We start from the raw sequence: 8,268 nt of genomic DNA on the forward strand, positions 1-8,268 counted from the left end.
TGTGTAGGATAAGAAACATGTACCGTGGCTCGTAAACCCAATCTCTGGCGAAGTTGGCCCGAATGAGTCCACGGAAGTCGAAGTTAAAATATTTCTACGCGACCCCGGTAAATACACCGGCGCTGTAATGCTGCAGGTCACGAATAGCCGGTTAATTCCTATTAACGTTATTGCAAGTGGAATCGGCTGTAGCGTCATTTTCGAGCCGCATATATATCCAATGTTCGACATGGGTTTCCTCTTTAGGTAAAAGCCTACCGATCGAAATGTTAACTCGCTCTGACTGGCTAGGCGTCAACGCGAATAGCCCGCTTGACTGAATTATTTCATATTTTTACCAGCCGTCAAAATCAGAGTCTACCGATAACTATCAAGAACCTTGGCACCCATCGCCATCAAATAATATGGTCGAGCGATCTCGAAGCGCGCGTTCAGAAGACCCACGCCCCGCCAATGTAATGACTCGTGCGATTTTAGTTAGAAGCTGCGTCACTTTGTGACTGCGAAGCGCTGAAGAAAGTTATTTGTTGCAGTAGCAAGTTCCAAGTCGAGCCGGCCATCGTAGACGTACCAGCCGGCGAGTTGAAAGTGGTTCAATGCAAAATATGTTGGGACACGTGAGTTGCGATTATCCTCCGTCTTGAAGCGCAAGATCGAACACAGCTCGGTTTTACGAACGAGCAGGCGAATTTTCATAATTTTATCCAGCCTTCTTCAAGTTGGAATTTGTTCTCATTTTTAAATTTTTACAATTTCGCGTCGCGAGCGTGTGTCTGCTTTACTCATCGCAACCAGCTCTGAATCTCGATCTCGTAAGGAATGTCTTTTCGAAATTGAAGGAATGAAGTCTTGACAGAAGATTGGCACGTGTTTGGTCACATACACGGACAAAGAAAGCGGAAATTGCTCGGTACCACTACATTCAAGGCGACTTTTATAGAGCCACGGATCTCGTTCAACAAGAGGGAGTTAACGTTTCGCATCGATATATGTCCCGACGAGGGAAAGATAGAACAAGCAGGTAGGAAATGCTGTACTGTCTGTCTTGTCCAGGACCGTTCCGGCAAAGAGAACTGAAAAGTTAGGCAGTCTAGTACATCAGTGGAGACACGTTGGTAAATAAGGTGCGCCTCGGTGCGCGTCAGAATTTACACACGATCAATACGATACGAGGTGTGGCTATTAAATAACCGGGTCGTGCGTTCTGAGAACTAACTAACCAAGAGCCGAGGAGGAAGGACAAACAGTTGAACTCGAACATTCGTGCAAGTCGAACAAGTCTGTTTTCCGACTGCCGAAAGAGCCGAGTTAGTTGATACTCGGACACCGTTTTTACGATGAATTGATTCATCAAGACTTTCAATGTTCGCACTGCCTGCCTGTGAAGCAGTTTTTCTCTTCTTGCAGCTTCTGAATTATCTGTGCAGTCCCGTCGACAGAAAATGCACCTTAGTTACAGTTAGTCAAAAATAATTTCTATCTACGGAAAGCGCAGCGCTAGAACATTTATTCCTCAGATCTGACATCCTGTGTGGGGTTTTTTATTCCCGAAAATTACAAACACGCCGAAGGGGAGCCTGTGAAGGCGATCAAAGCAAGAACGGCACTAAAATCGCTAAAATCGCCTAATCTGCAGAATTGGAAGTTAAACTGCACATAATATCTCAACAAAGTCACATTGAACAAAGAACTAAAATTTTAGAAGTTGTTTAATAGCCATATCTCGCGTACAGTACATCGAACTCGTAAAATTGCCCGCGCATGCAATCTGGCTTGAGTACACGGTGTCTTATATTCAATAAGATAATGACGATCCAACGATTCGTTAACTTCCAGACGAGCTAGTCGTGACGAATCAGTCGCGACTAGATTTAAACGTTCAATTATACGTTGACCCTCCCTTTTATCTGACGGCTGATAAAAAGAAGCCCGTGAGCAAGAGGAAAATCGTTCTGACGAGCGGCACCACCGCGACGCTGCCGATGAATTTTTCGCCCCGTATAAATCTCGATAATCCTTGCTCGCGAAATTACAACAGTGCGCTCTGGTTCGAGTATAACGAACATCCTAATAAGGTCCGTAAAATTTGCATTGCAAAGTCGCCGGTCGATCTATACGATCGGCGAATAAGGCCGAATTCTCGTTTATCCGTCTAGACGGTAGCAGACGCGAGCCTGATTTTCTTTCATTTTTTTCTTTTAAACAGGAATTATTAAGGTGAGACGACGAAGTTAACTAACATCATGGATAGTCCAATACAAAAGTATTGGTGAATTTCTGTCCGCCAATATCTAGACGAATAAAGAGAACCGGTCTTTTACTGAAAAACGAAATGTTTAGTATTTGTAACTATAATCGCATAACGAAAGGATCAGGAGTTAGAACTATTTTTATTAGTAAGTATCAGAGTGTGTTAGCGATAATAACCATGTATGTACATTTTATCTCGTACTTTTTTTTAAACTTTTAAAGCAAGAAGAAGATATAATTGAGACGAAAAGCAATTTTAACTCTTAAAAGCTACCATCAAAGAAAATCACGTTAATGCTGTCATGAGGGAAAAAAAATTTCATACCGGTACATATTTCTTATTTTAGAAACAAAAAAAATCAAACAAATGTACAATTAAATACTTTATCGTTATTGAATATTGGATGTAAGGTAGAGAAGTTATTGTTTACAGCGGATGATTTAACATTTAATAATAAGAACGAAACAAAATTCGTACGGTCTGAAATTTCACCCATGGTGATCTTTAAGGATTCACAATATTCGCTATTTCTCCCTCGGTGTATAATTTTCGTTTGTTCCTCTTCAGGATAGGATTCAGTGCAAAGGCAACGTGAACTTTCCGAGTGTTACGTTACTGTGCAAAGACGTAACCATCGACTGCATCCTAGGCTCGAGAGCCGCGACAAAATTCAAGATGACCAACAATGGGCCAATTCCCGTGAAATATAAGTTTCTGTGGGCGGGAGAGAGCATCGACATTCACCAAGTCACTCGTGACATCGAGGTGAGCTACCTTGAGACGTGTGTGCGTAAATAAAAATATTTTTCAGTAACCGTTGCGTGTGTGAAGTTGGCCTCGCACTTTTCGAATTTTGTATTCTTTCGAATTGTGCCGTACAAAGTTGCGGATTGCGACACGATACAGCACAAACGTAGCACAATGCAGCACAATTCGAAAAAATACAAAATTTGACAAGTGCGGGGCCAACTTCACACATACACACGTGTAATCGTTAGAGCGTAATTAAGGCACATCGTTCTGCCGACAGGACTTCGCGGACAATTCGGAAGTGCAAAGCAACGCGGAAGGTTACGAATTCGGCCTGCGCAATTGCAAGGAAAATTCTGAGGATCGCGGAAACGAGGACGGATCTTCGGAGGTGCTTACAGCGTCGGCTTCATCGTCCTACAGTATGTATTATTTCATGCATTCTCTTTGGAGGAAGCACTTTAGTATCGGTATATGCGATTTTTGTATTGATCTATTAATTCGCGCACAAAGAGGAAAGATCTGTCGAGTTAACGCGGGTTGCTTGACAACGTGGAAAGAAATGCTGAATCGATAGAATTGGCCAGCAGCGTCGTAATTGGAATAGATACTCTTAATCAATATTATTGAAACTAATATATCATATATAACATATTAATACATACATTGTTTTAATCAGTCTCAATAATATTGTTGTATATCGAATCAAGAAGATTCACATCAATTGTAATACTGCTGATCAATTTCATCGATTCGACAGTCTTTTTTCACGAATGAACGAGCCAAAGGCATTTTGGTCGAAGAAAGCAGAATTTCTGACTCTTGCACTGAGAGAAAAGTATATGATATTTGGAACTATAATGATATAGTGACTAAATTATTGTCCGAAATATCATATTTATAGTAAGTATTACCATAATATCGGCAATAATTACGATATAGGCATAGTATAACCAACCATAAAATATTTTTACTAAGAATTACAGTAAGTTAAACTAAAATTATTGTATGGATACAAATATATAATGATAGGTAAAGTAACTCTTTTATATAGTTAACATTATCAGAATATTTGCTAAATGATGACAGATGTAACTATATGAATATTAAATCTCACTATATTTGTGAATGAGAAATTACCATATATGTGGTAAAAGTAACTAAACAATTATTTCAGACAATCATTGACTGTATATTTGTGTTTATTCTACTATGTTTTGCAGGTTCCACGAACCTGCAACCACGAATAAACATATGGTTGACCCCAAAATGAACTATAAAATATAGTGAGATTATAGTTAATTCAACTATATTTTTCTATCAGTGTGTGAATCAAATTTGATCCCAAGAATCAAAAATTCCATTCTCGTCAACCAAAACGCGTTCGATTTATCCATCGTCCCGTTCAACTGATCTTTTTCTCTCCGCGCGTTCGAGATGATTACCGGTTTACTCAGAAGGTTTAGTTCAAACTCCCATGAGGTCAAAGATGTATAAGCGATAAAATGAAATTTGCCTAAAAAAGTCGGACCGAACCCTTCGATCGACCCGGCACATTATGGCTTTCCGTCTGATGCGCCGCATTCGAACCGCTCGATTCAGTTCCCTCGTAAGAGTTAGCGTTTTCCTCGCGCGAGTCGTACATACGCCAAGGTCTAACACTCGTCTCGTGTGCTTTTCACAATCTGCAGGGCCGCGGAAAACGGCGTCGGAGAGCCGTTCGTCGGCAAAAGTGCTCTGCTCGCGGGTGCTGAATGCGACGCGCGATAAATTGAGAAGCATTCTTTCGACGACGGCAGTGCCGATAGAAATGTCCTATTTATCATGCTTGGAAGACCCGGAGATTCTCGCTTTGATGGATTCCGCTACCGAGCCTGCCTCGAGGGATTCCCTCGACAGTGTCCGTGCTCCACCTCTCGATAAGGTTCAGTCCGCTTAAGAAATTAAAAATCTCTTTGAGAGAAAAGCGATCTCACGAAAGTTGTCCACTCTATTCAGATCCTCGATATCATTCCGCACGAAGGCACCATCGTCCCGTATTCCTCGCGATACGCGTGCTTCATCTTTCGCGGTGCCAAGCCTGTGCGAGTCAAAGCCATCGCGCTTCTCGATGTTATTCAAGGTCGCACCGAGCTGGTCAACGTCACCGCCAATGCCGACGCCGTCCGCTTCTCCGTCGACAAGCGAGTCATCGATTTCGGCCAAGTGGTGAGCAACCTGCCCATTTTAATTTTCTGCACCCTTTATCTCGTCAGAGATGTGCCGTAATAAGACAACGTGGGTCATCAATTAGTGACCCACATTGAGAGAAAAGTATATGATATTTGGAACTATAATGATATAGTGACTAAATTATAATCCGAAATATCATATTTATAGTAAGTATTACCATAATACGTATCGGTAATAATTACGATATAGGCATAGTATAACCAACCATATAATATTTTTACTAAAAATTATAGTAAGTTAAACTAAAATTATTGTATGGATGCAAATATAAAATAGTAGGTAAAAGTAACTCTTTTATATAGTCAAATTTACTAGTCAATATTACTAGAATATTTGCTAAATGATGACAGATGTAACTATATGAATATTAAATCTTACTATATTTGCGAATGAGAAATTACCATATATGTGGTAAAAGTAACTAAACAATTATTTCAGACAATCATTGACTATATATTTGTGTTTATTCTACTATATTTTGCAGGTTTCCACGAACTATAAAAATATGGTTGACGCTAAAATTAACTATAAATTATAGTGAGATTATAGTTAATTCAACTGTACATTTCTATCAGTGCACGCGCATGGACGGCAAAGATCACGTATAATCGGCCCGGAGCGTGTTGACTAGCGATATTTATTATCTCTAATTAAATACGCGTATAGTAATGCACACATGGAAGCTAACTCAACTTTGTATCTCTATCGATCGCCATTGTAGATGTACGGCGAAACGTGCCGCTCGAGCTTCACTCTGGTCAATCGCAGCGCAATATCCCTCAGCTACAAGATAAACGAGAGGAATTTAATATCCAACGCGGGAAAAAGCCGCCGCGCAATCAGCGTGTTAGTGGTCGAGCCGAATAAAGGATCTATGGATCCGCTATCGTCGATGGAAATTGAGATCGAATTCCGACCGGCGCTGCTCGGCGCTTTCGCGATCGGGCTGGAGCTGCAAGTGTGTTGAGACACAGCCGCGTACAACGGCTATCCCGATGTCAAACTCGATGCGCGATGCAAATTATCGTGACGAAGCAATTACTCGCGTGATCACGAAACTGCCATGTACATTGAATACAGATACGGGCCTCGAAACGGGAATCAATATCGCTCGCGTTATCGATCGCTCGATCGTGATCGTGTAATATAGCGATTACACACATGGCAATTACGAAAAATTCTCTGGGCAATTTGGAGTTCATTCTCCCTCATCGGGAATGTCGAGGGAGGTCATTACTCATGGTGACTCTTCAGTGCTCAACTTCTATCTTTGGGATTAAAAGCTCAAAGGAAAATTCTGTCGAAGTAAAGTCCACTCGAAATTCACCGAGGAAAATAGTCTTGTCATTCACTTGGTTTGCGAGAAATCTTGATTCTTTTGGTCGCTTGCATCTCTAAAAACAAAAAAGAGCTATCGATGTCTCGACGTTTTTTTCGTCAAGGAAAAATTAGCTCCAAATTCAGCTCAGAAGATCTCTCGGTAGGATTGAAATCGCGTAAACTCTGAGACACCCTATATATATTTCTTTTTCTTCCTTTCAGGTGGCTTGTGTCATCCCGCAGATGATTACCGTGAAAGGCGTCACAGGTTACCCGCAAATTTACCCCTGCGTCCCACGCGACGATATTTTTCAGCGACACCCCGTCGAATTGGGATACCGGGCGATTCAATTATTAACTCCAGATTGTCTCGCGATGGTGCGAAATTTTGTCTGGGCGCGCGAAAAATAACGAGACTACCCTGTAACGTCTTGCGTTGCAGAAACGGCAAGTGACGGCGCGGTGCGATGACAGGCCGTGGAGTCGTATGTCCGAATGGGACGAGAGAATTTTGTCTAGTAAGATCGTGAACAATAGAGTTGACGCGTTTATGAAAAATGATGAGATTCAATGCAACAATATGATTAATAGAATGCAACATCGCAATAATATATCCGCGGATACGTCGAACGTAAAACTGGCGGAATTAACGAAACAAAGCGAAATCCCGAGCGATTTCTTTCTTCTCCCCACAGGTGATCTGTGGGAGCTGATCGTGCCCGAGGAAACGATCCCCAGCGTGGTCGACATCGAGATGGCGATCGACAGACTCCTGGCGACTCGCTTCATTGAGGAGAATGCTCTCGTCTTGATGAAACATTCCATTCCGCATAAAAAGGCCGTCATTCCTCATCTCCACGCTCCCGCATACATCATTGGTACGTTCGCGGGAATATTACGCTGATCTCGAAATATCTGCAATGCGACCTACGGCGGAATGGCGAGAAAAATGCGCGACCTCTGTAATTAACGGCGCGATCGACATTTTCAGACATGGGCTACGTCGCGATCGATCGCACGACGCGTTACTCCACGACGATTATCAATTGCGGGCCGTGGAACGCGGAGATTGCGACGAAGAAATTGGATAAGAAGCGACTCGAGAGCTCCGGTGTCGTCGTGCAATCGAAGAAGCTGCTGCTCAAAGTCGGGGAAACCGCACCCTTGGCTGTCACGTGGCAACCGACATCGGCCAGATATGCCGAGAGGAGCACGATGGAACAGCATTCGATTCATTTAGAAGTAAAGTCTTAATTGTTCGGGGCTGTTTCAACGTGACTGATTTCGGTCGACGTTTGCGTTGCGTGGACGCAACATTTGGCATGTGTCAGTGATTTAATAAATAAATATTAAACAATAAATAATATTAACTAATGAATAATAAATAATCACACATGGATACGTATAATTGAAGTAGCGAAGCGTGCTCGGGTATATCGATAATTTGTTTATTTTTTATTCCATTATTTTATACGCATGTGTGTGCACGTTATGTTCTCCTTTCCCCTTACAAGTAAAGAAGTAAACGGATAAATAGAGAAATAATCTGAAAATCAATCGTATTGCAGTCACATTTTGTATTGTTTCGCAGATATCCCGCGGTGCCACCATTCCGATAATTATAAAAGGCGTCATCACCTACCCATTCGTGACTCTGAACACCAAATCGTTGGACTTTCAAACTGTCATCGTGGGAGAGTGTCTGATGATGAGGG

This window comes from Harpegnathos saltator, unplaced genomic scaffold (assembly GCF_003227715.2).
Source record: "Harpegnathos saltator strain DR-91 unplaced genomic scaffold, Hsal_v8.6 scaffold182, whole genome shotgun sequence".
Lineage (NCBI taxonomy): Eukaryota > Metazoa > Arthropoda > Insecta > Hymenoptera > Formicidae > Harpegnathos > Harpegnathos saltator.